Genomic DNA, 19,392 nt, shown 5'->3' on the forward strand with positions numbered 1-19,392 from the left:
GCTCGTTGGTTAAGCACACTGAGTACTCTTCAGAGGATGTAGGCTTGACTTCCAGCACCAGCATGGCAGCTCACAACCAATTCACAACTGTTAACTAATTCCAGGGCACCTGACACCCTTTCTGCTCTCCACAGGTATCAGGCATAATTGTGGTACACAGGCATACATACAAACAAAACGACTACACACATAAAATGAAATAAACATACAAAAGAGAATTTTACATATTTGCTATTGCTTCAAAAACTAGAGCTACCGCCGGGTGGTGGTGGCGCACACCTTTAATCCCAGCACTTGGGAGGCAGAGGCAGGTGGATTTCTGAGTTCCAGGCCAGCCTGGTCTACAGAGTGAGTTCCAGGACAGCCAGGGCTACACAGAGAAACCCTGTCTCAAAAAACCAAAAAAAAAAACCACCAAAAAAAAAAAACCACCAAAAAAAAAAAAAACCCAAAAACAAACAAAAAAACTAGAGCTACCAAGTCAGAAGCTGTGGAGTCCAGCTCGTGCGAGCACTGATTATTTTCTCTCTGACGGGGATCAGTCTCCTTGGCTGTGTTGACAGCCTAGCCTAAGGCAGCTTCCCACCCCCACCTGTTTCCTGTTCATTCCTCCTTTCCTGTTTCTTCCCTTGGGGAACCTCAGCCTGCTCTGCGTCTTACTTCTGCAGACACCTGTTTATTATCTGCTGTCTAAATTTGTATGCAGGCAGCGTGAGGTCGTGCTCGTGTGCACACCTCTGCCTAGTGATGTTCTTAGTGCGGGGGGGGGGGGGAGCGGCTTGGTAAGTATTTGTGGAATGAAAGAAGGGAAGAAAGGAAGGAAGAGGAGGAAAAGGGAAAGAGGGAGGGAAGGAGGGAGGGACAAAGAGCCATGGAGCCTGGGACCTCAGTTTGGAGAACATCAATCTGGTGACAGGTGCTGTGGAGCTCCCATGTCACTACCCTTGTCACACCTGTGACCTCAGCAGGCACCCCAGTGCACAGCACCCAGCAGGCCAATAACAGTCCTCCCTTAAGAACCTGCCTTTAAGTCCTATTCCCTGTGTGTGTGCTTGTGTGACTGTGGCACATAAGCACATAGGGTTAAAGCGAGACCCAGCTCCTACCCCAGGGCTGTGCTCCCTGAGGGGTGCTAAGGGTTGGTGGACTGATGCCCAGTTTTTCAGCCAGCTATTTAGGATTGTTCCCCTGATTGCCCAAGGCAATGTCTACTGGCTGCCTGGTTCCTCACTTCCCAAATACCTTCCTTTACTAAGCCTTACTAAGCCTTTGTTTGGTGCTGATACTGGGATAGCCTGCCCAGAAACAGGCTGGGGCAATCTCCCTGTAACCTGCTACCCCCTTTCCTTAACTTTCCTCCTGGATCCCAAGTCCTCTGCCGGCTCCTTCAATGACTTCTACAGAAATGCCCCTCTGGACACCCTCTCACCTCACCTGGCAGACAAGCTGGCAGGTCTTGACTTCCTTCCAACCTGGGTAGAGTTCCAAGAAATTTTAATGAAGAGCCTTGGCTGGGCACTGCAGGGCCCAGGTGCTTTGCAGCAGGGGAGGGTGGGTGAGGAGGGCAGCGAGAGGGGAGGGCTGCCTTTAACAGAGTCTGTGGTGATTAAATCACCTGCTGTCTCCCCACCCCTCCTTTTGTTCCTAGATGCTGCCTCCAATCCATGACCACCCCAGCAACCCTCCATTTCCCCCATCCCCTGCACCCTTATCCCTCTACTCCCACCCCAACCTCCACTACCCCCCAACACCATCCTACAGTCACCTTAGCAGAAGTGCTGACTGGGCCTACCCAGAACTACAAGTCACTTAATTAGGAGACTAAGGTTGATGTGTTGTGTTGTGTTTGTTTTGAGTCGGGTCTTACTATGTACCCCAGGCTGGTCTAGAGGCCACTATATTAACCAGACTGGCCTCACATGTGTAGTAATCCTCCTAGCTCAGCGAGCATGCTGGGATTACAGACTGTGCCACTCTGCCTTAGAATTATTTTCATAAAAAATGTGTATTCACATCAAGGAGAAAGTCTAAGCAAGAGAAGAACCTGATTAGAAAAGTCATATAATTAGTATTCACTCTTCCATCCATCCATCCATTTATCCTGAGACACAGGATGTAGCCCTCCCCACCAGGACCTTACATTCCAGCAGTGACCGGATCAGTCAGTGTGGAAGCAGGAAGGAGTCATGACAGAGGAACTTCAGGGGGAAGGTAATAGAGACAGACTCTGAGAAGCGACTGGAGGCCTGGAGGAGTCCAAAGACCAGCTGCAGAAGGCTGCCCCCATGCTGTGCCTGAGAGACAGAGGAGAAGACTGTGTGCTAATTATCTAGGAGAGGGCTCCCAGTGAACAGTGCAGCTCCTGTGAGCCAGAGACCCAGAGGAGAGGCCGCTCCTGGCAGAGAAATACCTAGCATCCTCCTTGCTTCTACACAAGTAGGACATAGGAAAGGAGCAGAGACAGATGAGAAGCAGACAGCACTGAAGGAGAAGACTCAGGACGGGATGGAGCAGAGCACAGAGCATGGAGAACACGACAGGGAGCTGTGGTTTTGCCAGGAGAAGGCAGCAAAGTGAGTGGGGCGGTGAGGAATGAACAGGAGCTTGTTGAGCATCCAATTAAAGAGTGTGGCCCAAGTAACTGGCATATTATACAGTAGTTCCCTACTACGCTCAGTAATGTTTCAAGAATCTCTGTGGATGCCCGAAGCCACAGGTTGTAGTTAGCTTCATTTGTATGGACACTCGGATACAGGTGGACAGCTGTGATGGTTTGTATATGCTTGACCCAGGGAGTGACACTATTTGGAGGTGTGGCCTTGTTGAAGTAGATGTGTCACTGTGGGTGTAGCTATAAGACCCTCATCCTAGCTGCCTGGAAGTAATATTGTTCTAGCAGCCTGATGATGAAGGTGTAGAACCCTCAGCTCCTCCTGTACCATTGCCTGCCTGGATGCCGCCATGTTCCCGCCTTGATGATAATGGACTGAACTTCTGAACCTGTAAGCCAGCCCCAACTAAAGGCTGTCCTTGTAAGAGTTGCCTTGGTCATGGTGTCTGTTCCCAGCAGTAAAACCCTAACTAAGACAACAGCTATTATTATTCTGATTCAGGACATACACTCTTCTCCCTCTATGTCCTGTGTCCAAGTCTCAGCACATACCCATGTTGAGATGAACTCCCAGCATCCCCTGAGGCCTGCCCCCTGTCCAAACAGCAGAGCTAATGGTCCCTCTGGACCATCACTGGGGAGAGATTTTTGATCAAGCCATGGTACCCAGGACTTCTGTACTCAGCACTGCCCATTACTTTGAGAAGGACCCTTCCAGCTCAGGATTTATGCTGACCCCGCTGGCCTTGAGCCTTTGGCAGGCAGCCAGCGGGAGGGCCCAGAGCACAGGACTGAGAGACTCCAGTTTCCATTTTGCTCTAGCTCCCGTTTGCAGTCCAGATGCCTCCAGATCTAATTCCGAATAAATAATTGTGCTGAGTAACCTGGGTCCTTTGGTGATTAAGTAAACAGGCCGAGGCGGGTGGAAATTGAATTAGTGCAGTGTGCTCAGCCATTATTACCCACCCCTTCTCATGAATATTAATGAGGGGTTATTAAGAAATGTAAATGCTGCCCCAGGGGGCGTGGAGATGGGGAGGGGAGGTCAGGGCCAGAGGACAGGCCCTTCGGAAAGCCGTGTGATCGAAGGCATTTTGAAAATTATGTCGGAACGTTGGCTTCTGTGCTATGGCAACATTTCCGGATGCCTCGCTTTTATTAAAATGAGGAAAAGGGAACAAATTTTAATTTGAGGATAAAATTAGCATTTTCCAAGCAGCCTTGGCAGCAGAGAGGACATATTTTGCCAGAAAATGGACATTCAGGGCCGGGCGGGGCAAGGTTGTGCTGGGGGTGTGCAGCTGATGGACGATTAGTTCTCTCAGTTCATCTCCAGGCAAGGGAGTAAACAAATTAATCTCCGGGCAGGGAGCAGGCCAGAAGATGCTGGAAGCCTACTGGAGCCAGCAAAGTCTTCACTGGAAAGCCAGAGGTGTCACTGGGGCCTGGAATCCTCTCAGTGCTGGCCGGGAGAGGTCAGACTCTGCTCTGAGGTCGCTCTGGAAGGTGGAGAGCTCTGGCTGAGTTTTGTAGCGAGACGAATGAAGGAGAGGCTTCTTCCCGACAGACTGGGCAGGGGTGGAGCCCAAGGGTCCAGCCTCTGCCCCTCCCACTCTTCTCACCTGACCAGGGTCCGGGGTGTCTTCCCCCTCTGCTTCTAACTTCTGTCCTCACCAGGCTGCCCCCATCTCTGCTGCCAGATTCATCCCCACCCCCAGCCCCCACTCTGACCAGGTCTTTTTTCTCTCCGTAACCTGCCAGGAGTAACTAGTTCCCTTAGGCTGAAGATTGCATTCCTCTTGTCAGTGTGGTCTCTCCAAGGTCTGGCCTCAGTTTAAACTCCTGCTGTTCCCTGTAGTTGCAATTGGATGGAAAGAAAGTGAGCAGATAAAAAAAATAAAGACAGAGGCAGGAAAGAAAGGAGGAAGGAAGAGATGGAGAAGGAAGCAAATGTTAAGATTCACTAAGACTTTACATAAGGCTGTGTTGGGATGGACAGCTGCCGACCGTCTGTCTTGGACCAATTGCAGGACCAATTGCATCGTTTGCTGAAGCATAGCTTCACAGAGGACACTGCTCTCATCCAAGCACGGTACTTTTACTCCAGGTCTCCGTGGGCATCAACCCTTGAACTCTGACCTACTATGGCGACTATGGGACTATGGGTGACCTTGAATATCTGATCATCCTGCTGCTTCTTCCTAAGACCCACATGGTTCTCTGACTTCCACATGCACACTGTGGCTCTTGAGCTCCCTCCCCTCCACACACGTAAATGCAATTTTTAGAAACTTTTTTTTTTTTTAAAGAAGATAGGGAGTTTAAGCACTATGTCCTGCAAGTATCCAAGATAAACTGGCAGAAGAAAGGAATGAAAGGAATGGAATCAAGCCTCTTCTGTCTTGAAGAGTATCTCTTCTGGCTGGGGCTGGGGCTCAGCTGGTCACATGCTTACCTAGTAGGCACAAGGCTCCTGGGATCCATTCCTAGCACTGCCTAAACTGGGTGTGGTTGTGCACACCTGGGATCCTGACAGGCTGGAGTTAGAGGCATCAGGGATCAGAAGTTCAAGGGCTTCCTTGGCTGCGCAGTAAGTCAGGCCAGTCTAGGATATTTGAGACCTTGTCTCAAAATAAACAAGGAGGCAGAAGGAGAGAGAGAGGGAGGGAGGGGAGAGAGGAAAAGATGGAGGAAGGGAAGGAGAGAGAGAGAGAGAGAGAGAGAGAGAGAGAGAGATTGAAGAGAAGAAAGACTGCCTTTGAAGACACAAATAAAATTCACCTGCTTCCTGCACCCGGAGGATGCACACAGACTATCAGAGATCCAACCATGCTGTGCTTCCCACAGTATCCCTTAGATGAAGTTGACATCAATCCTGTGGATCTGTAGACATCCTCACCATGAGCTCCTGAGCTGCCAACGGGAGCCCAGATGTGAGGCTCTTGGGACTCACCACCCACCCCACCCCCAGCCAAGAAAGAGTGGATCAGATCTAACTCATGCATTTTAACGACTTCTCCAGCACGCCCCGCTCCACCCGCTCGCTCGCAGGAATAAAGGGTGACAGGTGCAGCCGAGTTAATCAGAGTGGATAACAGAGGAAGAGACAGGAATCGCTGGCCAAATTGCTGCAGAGAAAAATGGGGCAAAACCATGAGAAGCAAGTCAAAAGTGTCCAATTAAAGTGTGGTGGTGTTTAAAGGGCAAGAACTGAGTCCCTGAAAGTAGCATGCACGCTCTGGGGGCCAAGGGGGCCCTCCATCCCGAGAACCATTTCTCGTGGTTTACAGATGAATTCCTTTATATTTGAATAGATATTTTAATGTGTATTACAAAAATGCAAGTAGCATATGAAACCTGCTATTTCATGCATATTATTGCGTTGGATGAGTCTGAGAAGATATTTTATTGCTAGTCAATTAAAAGAAAAATTTTTATTTTATAAGGGAAAGAAGAATATGGTAAAAAAAATATGATGTTCGCTCTGTATGTGGGCACACACATGTCTGTATATGTCTATGTGATCTGTCTGTGTGTGTGTCTCTATGTGTGTATATGTCTCTCTGTGTGTATGTATATGTCTGTATATGTATGCATGGTCTCTCTGTGTGCACACCTCTCTGTATGTATATGTCTGTATGATCTGGCTTTCTGTGTGTGTCTGTGTGTACATCTACATGTGTGTGTGTATATATGTTTGTGTCTATGTGTTTGCATACATGTCTGCATATGCATGCCTTGTCTGTGTGTGTATGTCTCTCTCTCTCTGTGTATGATCTCTCTCTTTTTGTGTGTGTATGTCTACATGTATGTATGTCTATATATGTCTATGTGATCTGTGTGTGTCTCTGTGTGTATACATCTGCATATGTATGATCTGTCTCTGTGTGTGTATGTGTCTGTGTATGACATATGTACATACATGCGTGTGGGCACTCAAGCCTGTGTGCCCTTCATAGGTGAGTGGAGAATGTCAGACATCCTGTTCTATCACTCTTCATCTTATTTCTCTTATACAGGGTCTCTCACTGAACCCGGAGAGCCAGCAGACCCCACCGATCCTCCTGTCTCTGCCCCCACAGCCCTGGGGTGGCAGGCACATAACCTGTAACATAAACAGCCATGCTGAGCTTTTTATGTGGGTGTGAGGATTTGAGCAGAACACACACTCTTACCTCCTGAGCCACCACCCCAGCTCCTGATGTTGGCGCTCATGTGAGCAAAGCTTAGGAAAGAATATTTGAATTTCTTGTTACTCAAAGTGGGGTGCATGGGACAGCAGTATAGCACCATATAGCAGCTTGAGAGGAATCCAGACTCTCATGTGTGCATGCATGTATGTGTGGTGTGCGCTTGTGTGTGCACCTAACCCCCAAACCTACTTTGTCAGTAACTATATTTTAACAGGAGCCCAGGTGATTTGTGTAGTACGCACATCCTCAGTGAAAAGGAACAGGCTAGAGAATGCACTGTAGCCCCTCAGGCCTTCCACCAACAGCTCCAGTTGGCAGCACCAGCTCCCACCAGTTTATCTGACTCCTTCCAAGGCTCTGAAATGCCAATTATGTCGGCCTGCACTTGATGTCAAGGGTGGTACCACCCCTGTGAAGGAGGATGCCAACCTGGAGATGAACTCCTGGGTTATTCTAACCTGGAGGTGAGAGATCACAGAGCAGAAACCATCCTGCCCTACCTTGGGGTTGCCTCAGATGGAGCCAAAATTTGGTTAGTTCTTCTGCTCTCCTACTGTGACCTCTGCATCCAAACCCCACCCGTCATCCCACACTGTGCCCTCACCTGCTGCCCCCTCCCAGTACTAAGCGGCAGGAAGCTTAATAGCCAGTATCATGGGATGGTGGGGCTACTCCAGGCCGACCAACGGAGGCAGGACTCTTGCAAAATGTGGGCTTTGGGGCTCAAGAAAGGAGGTTGTCACTCTCTTCTGCTGGAGCCCAGAGTCCTGTTATCATACCACCATATGATATCATATCATCATGACATCATCATATGATATCATATCATCATGACATCATCATATGATATCATATCATCATGACATCATCATATGATATGATATCATCATAGATATCATATGATATGATACCATATCATATGATGTCATATCATTGACTCGAATGTCCCTGAAGATTGAGGAACAATTCTGTTGTAAATGAAAGTAAAAGTTACTTGCAAAGAGAAAACAAGCCACAAACCTTTATCTTTATGACAATGAAGACACTTTCAGATTTGGTCCCAGGGAAAGGGCACTGGACCAAGAGTCCATTCCAGCCATGAAATTCTCAGCTGGGTGTTGTGTGCATGCGTTTATTTCCAGCACTCAGGAAGCAGAGGAGCAAGGATTAGTGTGAGTTAGAGGCCAGGCAGGGACTATGTAAAGAGATCCTATCTAAAAACAAAGAACAATAAAAACCAAATGTAAATTGAACCTGCAAGACACCACTTCACACAGCCAGCAGGAGATGACTCAAGGGACACTAAGAGACAGGGAATCCATGCCAGGAAGGACTTAGAAACCAGAGCCTCCTGCTCTGCTGGGGGCAAAGCAAATGGCACAGTCACACGGGAAAACACTGTGCACGCCCAGAAAACAGCAAACCATGTGACCAGCAATGTCAGTTCTGAGACCTATCAGCAGTAAAAAAACTACATCTTCATACATAAAAAAATGTATACACAGATGTTTATAGGAATGTTACTTATAATCATAAAAAATAGGGGACAATCCCCAGGTCTATCAATGGGTATATGGTAGGTGAATACGAAATACAGTATGTGTACACAGAAGGTGGAACATTACCCGAAATAATATTTGCATTGTAGGGTTGCATTCACAGGAAATGTCCATAATAGGGAAAGCAGACCAGTGGCTGCTCACACTGGGGGCTCTGGGGACAGAGGAAAGCCATGAGGCAAGAGCCACGAGTGACTGCTAAAAGGCATGAGGCCTCTGGGGATGATGAAAATGTTCTACAGCAACTATGGTAGTGTGGCAGTGGTTTGAGTATGCCTAGCCCAGGGAATGCCATTATTTGGAGGTAGAGCCTTGCTGGAGTGGGTGTGGCCTTGCTGGAGTGGGTGTGGCCTTGCTGGAGTAGGTGTGTCACTCTGGGTTTAGGTTTTAAAACCCTCATCCTAGCTGCCTGGAATCGAGTCCTAGCTGCCTGGAAGCTAGTCTTCCACTAGCAGCCTTCAGATGAAGATGTAGATCTCTCAGCTCCTCCTGCACCATGCCTGCCTGGATGCTGCCATGTTCCCACCTTGATGATAATGGACTGAACTCTGAACCTGTAAGCCAGCCCCAATTAAATGTTGTTCTTTATAAGAGTTGCCTTGGTCATGGTGTCTGTTCACAGGTAAAACCCTAACTAAGATAGGCGGTGACAGCCATAACATTGGGTCATACTACAACTCTGTGTGTGTGTGTGTGTGTGTGTGTGTGTGTAAATGCATTGCATATGGAGACCAGATGCCAACCTCCAGTGTTGTTTCTCTGGTACGTATCTACTTTACTCTTTGCTGCAGGATCTCTTATTAGCCTAAAGGTTAGGGTTACGGTTTCCTATTTCCTCCTCCCCAGTGCTATGATTGTTACTGTGTGCCATCACATGTGGCTTTTTATGTGAGGGCTGGGGTTCAAATTCAGGTCCTTACCCTCATTCAATAAGCACATTGCCAGCTAAGCCATCTCCGCAGTCCACCATAATACTTAGTTACACAATTTAAATGTGCGGTTGTGTTGTATGGAGCCATAATAATGGCCCCTCAGAGATATCCATCTCCTCAGAGCCCACAAGCATGTTCGTTACCATGGTGAGGAAGAGCCAAGCTTGCAGTGGGAAGTAAGGGTACCAATCTGCTGATTTTAAATGAGGAAGGTTTTCCTTGGGGGAAACCAGATAGAAATACAATCCCAAGGGATCTTGAAGTAGAGGTAAATCCCCAAAAGGAGGTCTAACAAGAACTTGTGGCCACCATTGAAATTCCAGAAAGGAAGCTCTGAGTGTGAGGCTTCCTCTCCACACTTGACAAAAATTCTCCAGATGAGCCTTGGGAAAGGAGCCCAGCCCTGTCTGCACGTTGATCTTAGCCTAGCAAGATCTGTCGCTCTTAAGAATTAGAAGAGGAAAAAAAAAACAAAAAAAAAAAACCCCTAAAGCTAGGTGGTGGTGGCGCACGCCTTTAATCCCAGCACTTGGGAGGCAGAGACAGGCGGATTTCTGAGTTTGAGAGTTCGAGGCCAGCCTGGTCTACAGAGTGAGTTCCAGGACAGCCAGGGCTACACAGAGAAACCCTGTCTTGAAAACCCAAACCAAAAAAAAAAGAATTAGAAAAGGAGCCGCTAAGCTTGTGGCCATTTGCTGAAGCAGCAGTAGCAGGGAATCCATACATGTAACGTGTGAGTTACATGAAAGTAAAGCTGTTTAAAAGTGGCTGTTGCCTGAGGCTGCATAAGTAGAATATGGGCACCAGCAGGGAGGGACTTCGTATAGTCTAAGGGAGCTAGATCCCACTCGGAGCTCAGCGATCAATTATGTGCTGAATGAGGAAGGTGGGAGACCTGGGGTGGATTCAAAGAATAACGGTGAAAAGATCTGACAGGATGGGTAAGGACTCCCAGGGGCAGAGAGTCTTCAACCGAGAGAAGACTGCTGTCTGCCTACTCTTGTTGGCAGCCGTTGGTGGACATAGAAGTGGGTTGGTTGTTGGGAAACAGGGCATGTCACTCACAGGCTATGTCAATCATAGGCCTAAGGCTTGTCTTAAGATAAATTTGCTTTTCTCTTAAAAAACATTTTACTTGGGGGCTATAGAGATGGCTCCATGGTTAAGAGTACTTGCCGCTCTTAGAGATAACACGAGTTCAATTCCCAGCATCTGCATGGAGACTCTCATCCATCTGTAATTCTGTGACAGCCTTGTCTGGCCTCTGTAGGCATTAGGCATGTGCTTGGTGCACAGACATACACACAGGTAAAAATACCCATGCATATAAAAATAAATATAAAAATCCTTTAAAAAATGTTATTTTAGCCAAAGCACATGTTTACATAGGAAATATAGCTAAGTCAGAAAGAAAAGCGTGGGGGTCAAGTCCATGGTCAGCACAGCTTGTGCTCAAGTCTGATCGCCTAACAACCAGCCCCGGGTCTCGATTGATGGAATGAGGGAGTGGGTTCACCCAAGTGCTCATCTGACCTCTACACATGCACACACACAATAAATAAATGAATGTGATAATAATAATTTTAATTTAAAAACTAAACAATGAAAAACTAAACAATCGCTCAACATTTCGGTGCAAGTTACAGATGCTTCTAGTGTCCTGCTCGGTGGAGGGGAAAACTCAGGTCTGTCAATGTCACCGTCACATTCTCAAACCATCTCTGGACAGATGATTGTGGGGTGCTTGCTAAGCTGAACCACAGACACAGACATTTTTAATTCACACACACAGCCTCTCACCTGCTCCCCCGCTGCTAATCTCCTGGGAGCATCTTTCCAGTTCAATAAATATACATTTTTATCCTGGATGTAATGGAGCTGGCCAGACTGCAAATAGAATTCAGGGGGGCTGTGAACTCAAATGGGCGGGAAATTATATTCTTATTTTCACTTGCCTCAAACTGAAATTTCTCATTTCCTTCAGTTTGAACGAGGGCAAAGCTAGCTAGGGAAGAGCTGGTGTGAGGTACTCGCAGACTTCCCACAATGCTGTTTGCCTTCACCACTGCTATGAGAGGACACTGGCTCTCACACCTGCTGCTGGGTCCTGCCAGGGAATATGGTAATTAGGAAGCAAGTCTATTACCATATCGGGATTTTTAAAGTGTGCACCTGCGTGTGCATGCACGCATACTCTTATATGTCTGGGGTTCTTTTTCTTTTGTTGTTTTTTATTTCCTTTTTCTTTCTTTTTCTTTCTTTCTTTCTTTCTTCTTCTTTTTTTTTTTATCAGTCCTTAGAACACTTTGACAATTGTCCTCTGATACTCATCTTCATGGAATTCTTAAACGTCTTATGTGTTTAAAACAGTTATCCTGGCCGGGTGGTGGTGGCGCACGCCTTTAATCCCAGCACTTGGGAGGCAGAGGCAGGCGGATTTCTGAGTTTGAGAGTTCGAGGCTAGCCTGGTCAGAGTGAGTTCCAGGACAGCCAGGGCTACACAGAGAAACTCTGTCTTGGAAAACCAAGCCCCCCCCCCCCAAAAAAAAAAACCAAACAGTTATCCTGAGAAATAATCAACCTATTCTTCACAGCCAAAATTAAGGTTCCATGATCTAGCCAGGGCTGGTGGTGCATACCTGTGATCTTAGCACTTGGGAGGTAGAGACAGAAGGATCATGAGTTCAAGGTTATCCTCAGGTACATAAGGAGTTCAAGACCCTGCCTTAAACAAACAAACAAACAAAAAACAAACAAACAAAACACAATTCTTTGGGGCTGGCAAGATGGCTCATAAGGTGAAGGGCTTGCCACAAATTCTTGATGACCTGAGTTCAATCCCTGGATTCCATATAAAAGGTAGAAGTTGAGAACCAACTTCACAAAGTTGACCTCTGACCTTCACACATACCCCATGGCACACATGTCCCCCAACATCATCCACACATACAATTTATGTATTCTTGGCATGAAGAGCACAAGAGCGATCACATGTCCACTTGGGGTTGTTGTCAGAGTGTGTCCTATCAGGAGGATATAGGGTAGCCCCCACCCCTCCTTAATATTTTTAGCAGCTTGTGCCATCATTTACTTCCTTGGTCCCCTTGCAGCAGACTTGTAGCTTACTGTGGTGGACAGAACTACCTGGACAAACCAGCAGCCATTGGCGTGATGGAGAGGAGGATCCCGGCCCCAAGAGGCACACAATAGCCTAACTGTACCGGATCCGTTTGTGTTTCCCTAGGGAGAAGCTGGTGGCACAGGCCACTCACACAATGCACAGGGACAAGAAGTAAGGGCACTTCCTCTCCAGGACCAGATCCAGGATCCATGTGCCATGGAGGGGACTCTGCTCCCTGCAGTGCTGGTTCCAGTTAATCCATGGAGCTCCCTGCCCTACTGAGGGCTAATTGCCTCTAAGAGCTGAGCTCACTGGAGGGGAAAATACAAGCGGCCTGACCTTTGCTGGGCTCAGCCAGCCAATGGCTTACCTAGCCTGCCCCTTCTTCTCCCTGCCATGACTGCTAATGGATGCGGCGGGGGTGGTGGTGACCATAGTGATCCACCCAGTCCCAGCAAGGCAGGGGCTTCTTTGAGTTAGCACCAACAAATGATGCTGGGCACCCCCAATGCACAGAGCCAGCGCTTGAGAAGAGGGACTGGATGCTAATGGGAACCTGGGTGCTAATGGGAGCTCGATACCCTACCCAGCACCCAGCCTCAGAGTTAGGCGAGCAGGTCTCACGTGTCTCCACAGTGATCCTGCAGATAGTGAGAGAAAGAGGCCTCCTGAATTCATCCATTTGCATGAGGCTTGAAAGCAGGCTACTTTCGGGTAACATACACCTGAGTAAAGCTTCATTTAGCAATACACCTAAGATTGCGTGATGAGGGGTGAGGAATGTGAGCGGCGGGTGCAAACACTTGCTGAGCAAACACGAACACCTGAGTTTGGATCCCCAGCACCTGTGGGTAAAGTCACCATGTGGGACCTGGGAGTTGAACCTGGGTCCTCAGGAAGAGCAGCCAGAGCCCTTAACAGATGAGCCATCGCTCCATGGTCTGATGCTCTCTTCCATGTGTGCAGTGGGTGAAGGGCATGTGTTCCAGCTCTGCCTCCCTGGAGACCTTTGGTACTTTGTCTTCCACAGTTACCTTGTGCCCTGTGCAGCAGATGCCATCCCTTCCATCAGCTCCTGAGTCTCCTGGCAGTTGGACTTTTCCAGGCAGGCAGTTGTGACCAGAACTGTGCAATACAGCACCTTAGGGTGTCTTTGCAAAGCGTTCCCACTTCTGAGTCAGGGGGATGTTTTCAAAGAACCATTACATGTCTGTTTCTTTGTTTCTTTTTCTTTTTTCTTTTTTCTTTTTTCTTTTTTTTTTTTTTGCTGCCACATAATGTTCTGATGTATAGACAGATAGCCAGTTATTTACCTATGTGCCTGCAGATGAGCGGGGGTGGGGGGCTGGAGGGGATTGTTTTCCGTTTCTGGCAACTGTGAATAAAGCTGTTAAAACTTACTTGAAGGACCGTTATTTCTCTTGAGTCAGTCTGTTAGTATTGGGGTTGGTGGAACTCATGGCAAGTCCAACACTGGGGTACCAAAGTGGTTGCTGGGTAAGGATGCTCAGACTAGACAGGGAAGCGGGGTTGAAGGGCAGCCCGACGCCCTGCCTGGAGCTCCACGGTTAATGGTTCCCAGAGCCCGACTGATACACTCATAAGTTCCTCCAGAAACAGCAGACCCAAGACTGGGTCTGGCAACCCCCGGCCTGAAAACTGAGGCAGCGGACACAGGGTGGGGCCATTTTACTCCTCTAAGGAAGGAAATAATGAAAGAAGAGGCAGGCAATGTGAAAGCCAAGAAAATTGCCAGATATCGTGAAATGTTAATTCATCTGAAGCCAGTCGTTTCCCTCTGCTCCCCACGTCCCTTGGTCCCCAGCAAATTTTCAAATTAAAGTGCTGAAGGGCCCTCCTCTCTCCTCACCCCCAGGTGGCCACAACTGAAAGCGCTGTAGACAGAATACAGTCTGAACCAGCAAACTCATGTCACCCGCAGCGTCAGACAGGCCCCTACCCCAGCATGCTGGGAGGTGACATCCCCCTAGTTTGAGGCAGGCTTGACCCTGGCAGGGCCACAGGGGGGAGGGAGGTTAATGAGATTTGGATGAACCTGCCTTCTCTATTTTGTGAGGGAGAAGGCTCAGAGCGCTGCTAATTAAAGGGAGCTGACCTGTGAAATGAGCCTGGGGATGGGCGGCAGGGCAGGAAGGCTGGCCAGGGACAGAGCCGCCCTTCAGCTTTGTTCTTCCTACTAAGGTAGGGAGAGCAGGCCCAGAGACTGGAAGAGGTTGGCCCTAGGACACAGCCAATCCAGCTGGAGCTGGGTGTAGAAGGTGGAGAAGGAAGAAAAGTCCTAAGAAAGGAAGGAGAGAAAAGAAAGGAAGAGAAATGCAGAGATGGAGAAAGAGGCAGGGAAGAGACCTGAAGAGGTGGCTCCATTTAGCAACAGCGTGAGGACCTACCTGAGTTTGAGTCCCCCCCAACCCCCCCCCCCGCCTCCACCCAAAGAATGCACAGCATGCAGGGCAGGCTCCTACCAGGCTGTGGGATCCAGAGATGGTAAATGGCTTGCCCAAGGGCATTAAGTTGGCCAGATATATCTGACCCCGTGCTTAGAGCAGCACTTCCCAGATGCTAAGGGTGAGGCCAGCTGACACATGCTCTCCTGTTACAAATACAGAGAGTGTCCCTTTTCCAGTTCAAATTAAAAATGTCTATGACTCCCCCACCTTAGCTGCACCTAATAAACAGTGACATGCTCCAGAGCTGGCCATAAACTCATCAAATCCCCTAACACACAGAACAGTGGCTATACATTTTAGATGTTCCAGAAATATTTGTCTGAGGGAGGAAGGCATGAAGGAATAGGGGAGTCCCCACCAGGGCAGGAACTGTGTGTAACAGTGTCCCACGGGGAGCCTGTGCAGGACCTGCTACAGTGTTTGTTGATTGAATTCTAAAGTAGTCTGATGGACTGACCACCTAGACCCTAGGGCTGGGGTAGTGGGATGGGGCAGGCTTTCGCCAGCCAGTGCCAGGTTCAGGCAAAGAGGGGTCCCACTGCTTGCTGCCTGTCTTTTCTGGCCACGCCCACCTCCCCCAGCCTGTCTTCTCTGGCCACGCCCACCTCCCCACCCCAGCCCCTCCCTCTCCCTTCTCCTTTTCCTTTCTGAGATGAGACAGTGAAATGATTTTTCTACTTGAGCAGTTTTCAATTTAGATTAAGAAAAATGCAGGCTGCAGTCACTCAGCAAGAGCCCCAACAGCTTTGTCCCTTTGGGGACTGAGGTCTGCTCAACCATTGGCAGAGCACAGCTGGCTACAGAGCGAGGGGCTTTGGAAACAGTCTTCATGCCCTCTGCCTCCCCAACCCCTCCCCGGCTTGGTTTCCTGCTGTTCCCACCAAAGGTCTAGGATATGCAATGAGGTAGAATCCAGTGGCCAGGCTCTGGTCATGAAGCTGTGTGACCTCAGGTGGGCGTCAGGCCTCTCTGAGCCTTTTGGTTCCATCTATAGAAAAGGTCCTGGCTGGTGAGATGGCTCAGAGCTTAAGAGCACTGGCTGCTCTTCAGGAGGTCATGAGTTCAAATCCTAGCAACCATATGGTGGCTCACAACCATCCGTAATGAGATCTGATGTCCTCATATGGGAGTCTAAAGACAGCTGCAGTGTACTTTGGGCCGGAGTGAGTGGGGCCAGAGCAAGAGGAAGAAGGGAAGGGGGAGGAGGGGGGTAAAGAAAAGGTCCATGTTACACTTTCTAAACTGGTCCCTGCCTGCTACCAGATCAAGGGACCTCTCCTGTGGAAGAATGAAAAAGTGAAAAGCTTGTCAGAACCCACCAGGGCGAGGGTAGAAAGACGTGTGGGCTGAGCGTGAGGGAGGCCAGAATTCCTCATGGAAGTGTCCAGGGTGATGGTTGGAGGTTAACCGAGGCCCAAGTCCAGGTCATCTGTGTTTGTCTGGGAAGGGGAGGAGGAGGAAGAGGAATGCTGGGGTGCCCTGTGGTGTTCATTCTGGGGGAGATCTGAGGCTGGTGGAGCACAGTATGCTTCAGTGTTGTCCTGGTGGATGACGTCACTGTGACTCAGTCTCAGGATGCTCAGCCTCTCAGAGCCTCCCAATTGTTCTCTGTCTATCTTGGCTACATCGGCCTCAGAGATGTGATTGCATTTGGCAAGCTGCGTCTGTTTTGTTTCATTGAGACAGGGTTGCACTATGTAGCCATGGCTGGCCTGCTACTCACTAGGTCAAGCTGGCCTTGAACTCAGAGATCTACCTGCCTCTGCTTCCAGAGTGCTGGGACACACACAAAGGAGAGCACTGCTATTTTGATACATTTAAAAACCCATGCAGGCCATGTTACTGGTGGAGAAACCACCTTGGTCAAGAAAATCAATATTTAGCCTCAAATAATCTCTTGAAGCTGGGCACAGTGGTGTGTGCCTGTGATCTCAGAGCTTGAGAGGCTAAGGCAGGAGGATCTCAAGTTCGAGGTCAGCCTGGGATATATATATAGGGGGCTATTCATAGACACATCATCATGTAGATGCATGTATGTCCTCCCCAGGACACCTAGAAGTCCAAGTGTGCTGTGGATTGCCTGCCACTGGCCACAGTGCAGCCTGCAAGTCCCTCTCTACCAGATGACAACTCCAGCTGTCACCCAGACCCCATGTATTCACAATGACTTTTTTAATTCTGATTCTTTTGTGAGTCCATGCGCTGCTCAAAGAGGGTCTGAGTCTTCTGATTCCACTCATCACCAAGTCCCAGCACCCTGTAGGACCCTGCAAACAGTAGGCACTCAATAGTGAATGAGCGAGAAGGGGCCTGTGTCTTCCTGGCTACACCCTCCAAGTGTGGCTCTCCTCAGTGGCCCTATCATTGGTCTGTTAGTGTCTGGCCACAGCTAGCAAATGCTCCTTAAACAGAACCTTTACGTTCTGAAGTGATTTCAAACTGTACAGAAAAGTAGCAAAGACCTATACCCAAAAGGCCACTTCCAGACACCAGCCTTGTCTGCCTTACCTTTTTCTTTTGTAAGTGCTTACCAATGCCTGGCTCTGTCGGTAACATAGACAAATGCACGTATGGCTGTAGATTGTGTTATTGTTAAAAAGGACCTGAGTGGCCGATGAGATGGCTCAGCAGATCAAAGTGGGTGGCACCAAGCCTGGAGACCTGAGTTTGATTACTGGGTCCCACAGGGTGGAAAAAACAGACTCCTGAAAGTTGCTCTCTGAGTTGCACACATATTCTCTCTCTCTCTCTCTCTCTCTCTCTCTCTCTCTCTCTCTCTCTCTCTCTGTCTGTCTTTCACACACACACACACACACACACACACACACACACTCCCTACAAGATTGATAATTTAATTAATTAAAATGAAAAAAAATAAGGGAAAGTACTTGAGGGCCTGGGGTGTAGCTTAGTGCTAGAACAGTTAGTTACCTAGCAAATCAGGAGCTAGGTTTAATCCCAGAATCTACTGTAAAACAAAAAAATAAAGATAGAAAGAAAGAAAAAGGAAAAACCTGGACTGGGGATGTAGCTCAGTTGGTAGAGTGCTTGCCTAGGATGCACGAGGCCCTGGGCCGCTTCTGCACAAACTAGATGTGCTAATGCATGCCTGTAATCTCAATTCTCTGGAGGTAGAGGCAGAAGAATCAGGTGTTTAAGGTTATCCTTGGCTACATATCAAGTTAAGTTAGCCTGGACTACCCAATATTCTGATTAAAATGAAAAGAAGGAATCAGAAGGGGAAGGAGAAGAGGAGGAGGAGGGTGGGTGGGTGAGGTGGGGGAGGAGAGAGTGGGTCTTCCTTTCCTTGGGCACACCTTGGTGTCACTCTTGTTCTCGGCCAGAAGCAGGTGCTCACAGAGGAGAGGAAGGAAAGAAGAGATGAACGCAAGGGAGAGAGGGAGGGATGAAGGGGGAGGAGAGAGAGGGATAGAGGGAAGAAGAGAGCGAGAGAAGGGGTAGGAAGGGCAGGCAATCTTGCCCCCCTCCAGTCATTTCTCTACAGAGGTTGCTTTTCCCACAGAACTGCCCGTCCACGTGGCTCTCTCACTAGAGTTTGCTCATGAGACACGAGCTCATGAGACTCATGATCAGAGCTCGGGTCCTGTCTGGGGAGAAGCTGTTGTCTTGGCAGTGGTTTTCTCTTTCCCCTTGGGACAGCTGCAGTCCAGGCAAGGGTGGTCCCAGCATAGTTCAGAGGACAACACAGCATTGGGATGAGGAGGTTCTCGCCACAGACAGGCGGGATAGAACACAGCAAACCCCGCTGGAGAAAGACACTCCTCATTACAGTATAACTTCACAGACACAAAAACTTTTGTGGGGTACCCACAGATACACTGATATTTGAGAAGCCAGGCATTAGCCACAATAACCCAAGAAGGTGTGGCTGAATAGCCCAATTTGATGAGGGGAAACTGAGGCCCTACTAGTTAAGGTGTCTTACAAGGCTTCTCAGGAAAAGGGCAGTGATGATTCTAGAAGCTCCTGTCAGAGAGGACTCCTCCGGACAACCCCCTATTCTCAGAGCTCCTCCTCCTCCTCCTCCTCCTCCTCCTCCTCCTCCTCCTCCTCCTCCTCCTCCTCCTCCTGACAGCCTCATTCCTGGAGGTTCTTCCCTCAGCTGAGTGCCAGCTGGCTCTGTGAAGGAGTCAGCTGCAAACTGGAGGTGTTACCTGTTAATGAAGGTGCCAGTAACGAAGGCATTAGCTAATATGGATTAACACCTCTCCAGGTGTTGGCATATTAATAAGGGATGCAGGAAGGCCCAAACCACTTAGAGGGCCAGAGGCGCAGAGCTTCAAAGGCAGCAGAGTACTTTGGTCCACAATCCCCTCTGCCTTATTGTTAGCTAGGCCCAAGCTCAGACACACAGTGAGCACATTGTAGCCATATAGTGAGCACATTGTAGGCACACAGTGAGCACATTGTAGGCACATAGTGAGCATATTGTAGGCACACAGTGAGCACATTGTAGCCACACAGTGAGCACATTGTAGGCACACAGT

General features: G+C 48.7%; 1 pseudogene; it reads left to right on the forward strand.

Moving 5' to 3' along the window:
- The first annotated feature begins 2,505 nt into the window (after positions 1-2,505).
- Positions 2,506-7,609, forward strand: LOC114638176 (annotated as a pseudogene).
- The last annotated feature ends 11,783 nt before the right edge of the window (positions 7,610-19,392 follow it).

This window comes from Grammomys surdaster, unplaced genomic scaffold (assembly GCF_004785775.1).
Source record: "Grammomys surdaster isolate TR1022 unplaced genomic scaffold, NIH_TR_1.0 125561, whole genome shotgun sequence".
Classification (NCBI taxonomy): Eukaryota; Metazoa; Chordata; class Mammalia; order Rodentia; family Muridae; genus Grammomys; species Grammomys surdaster.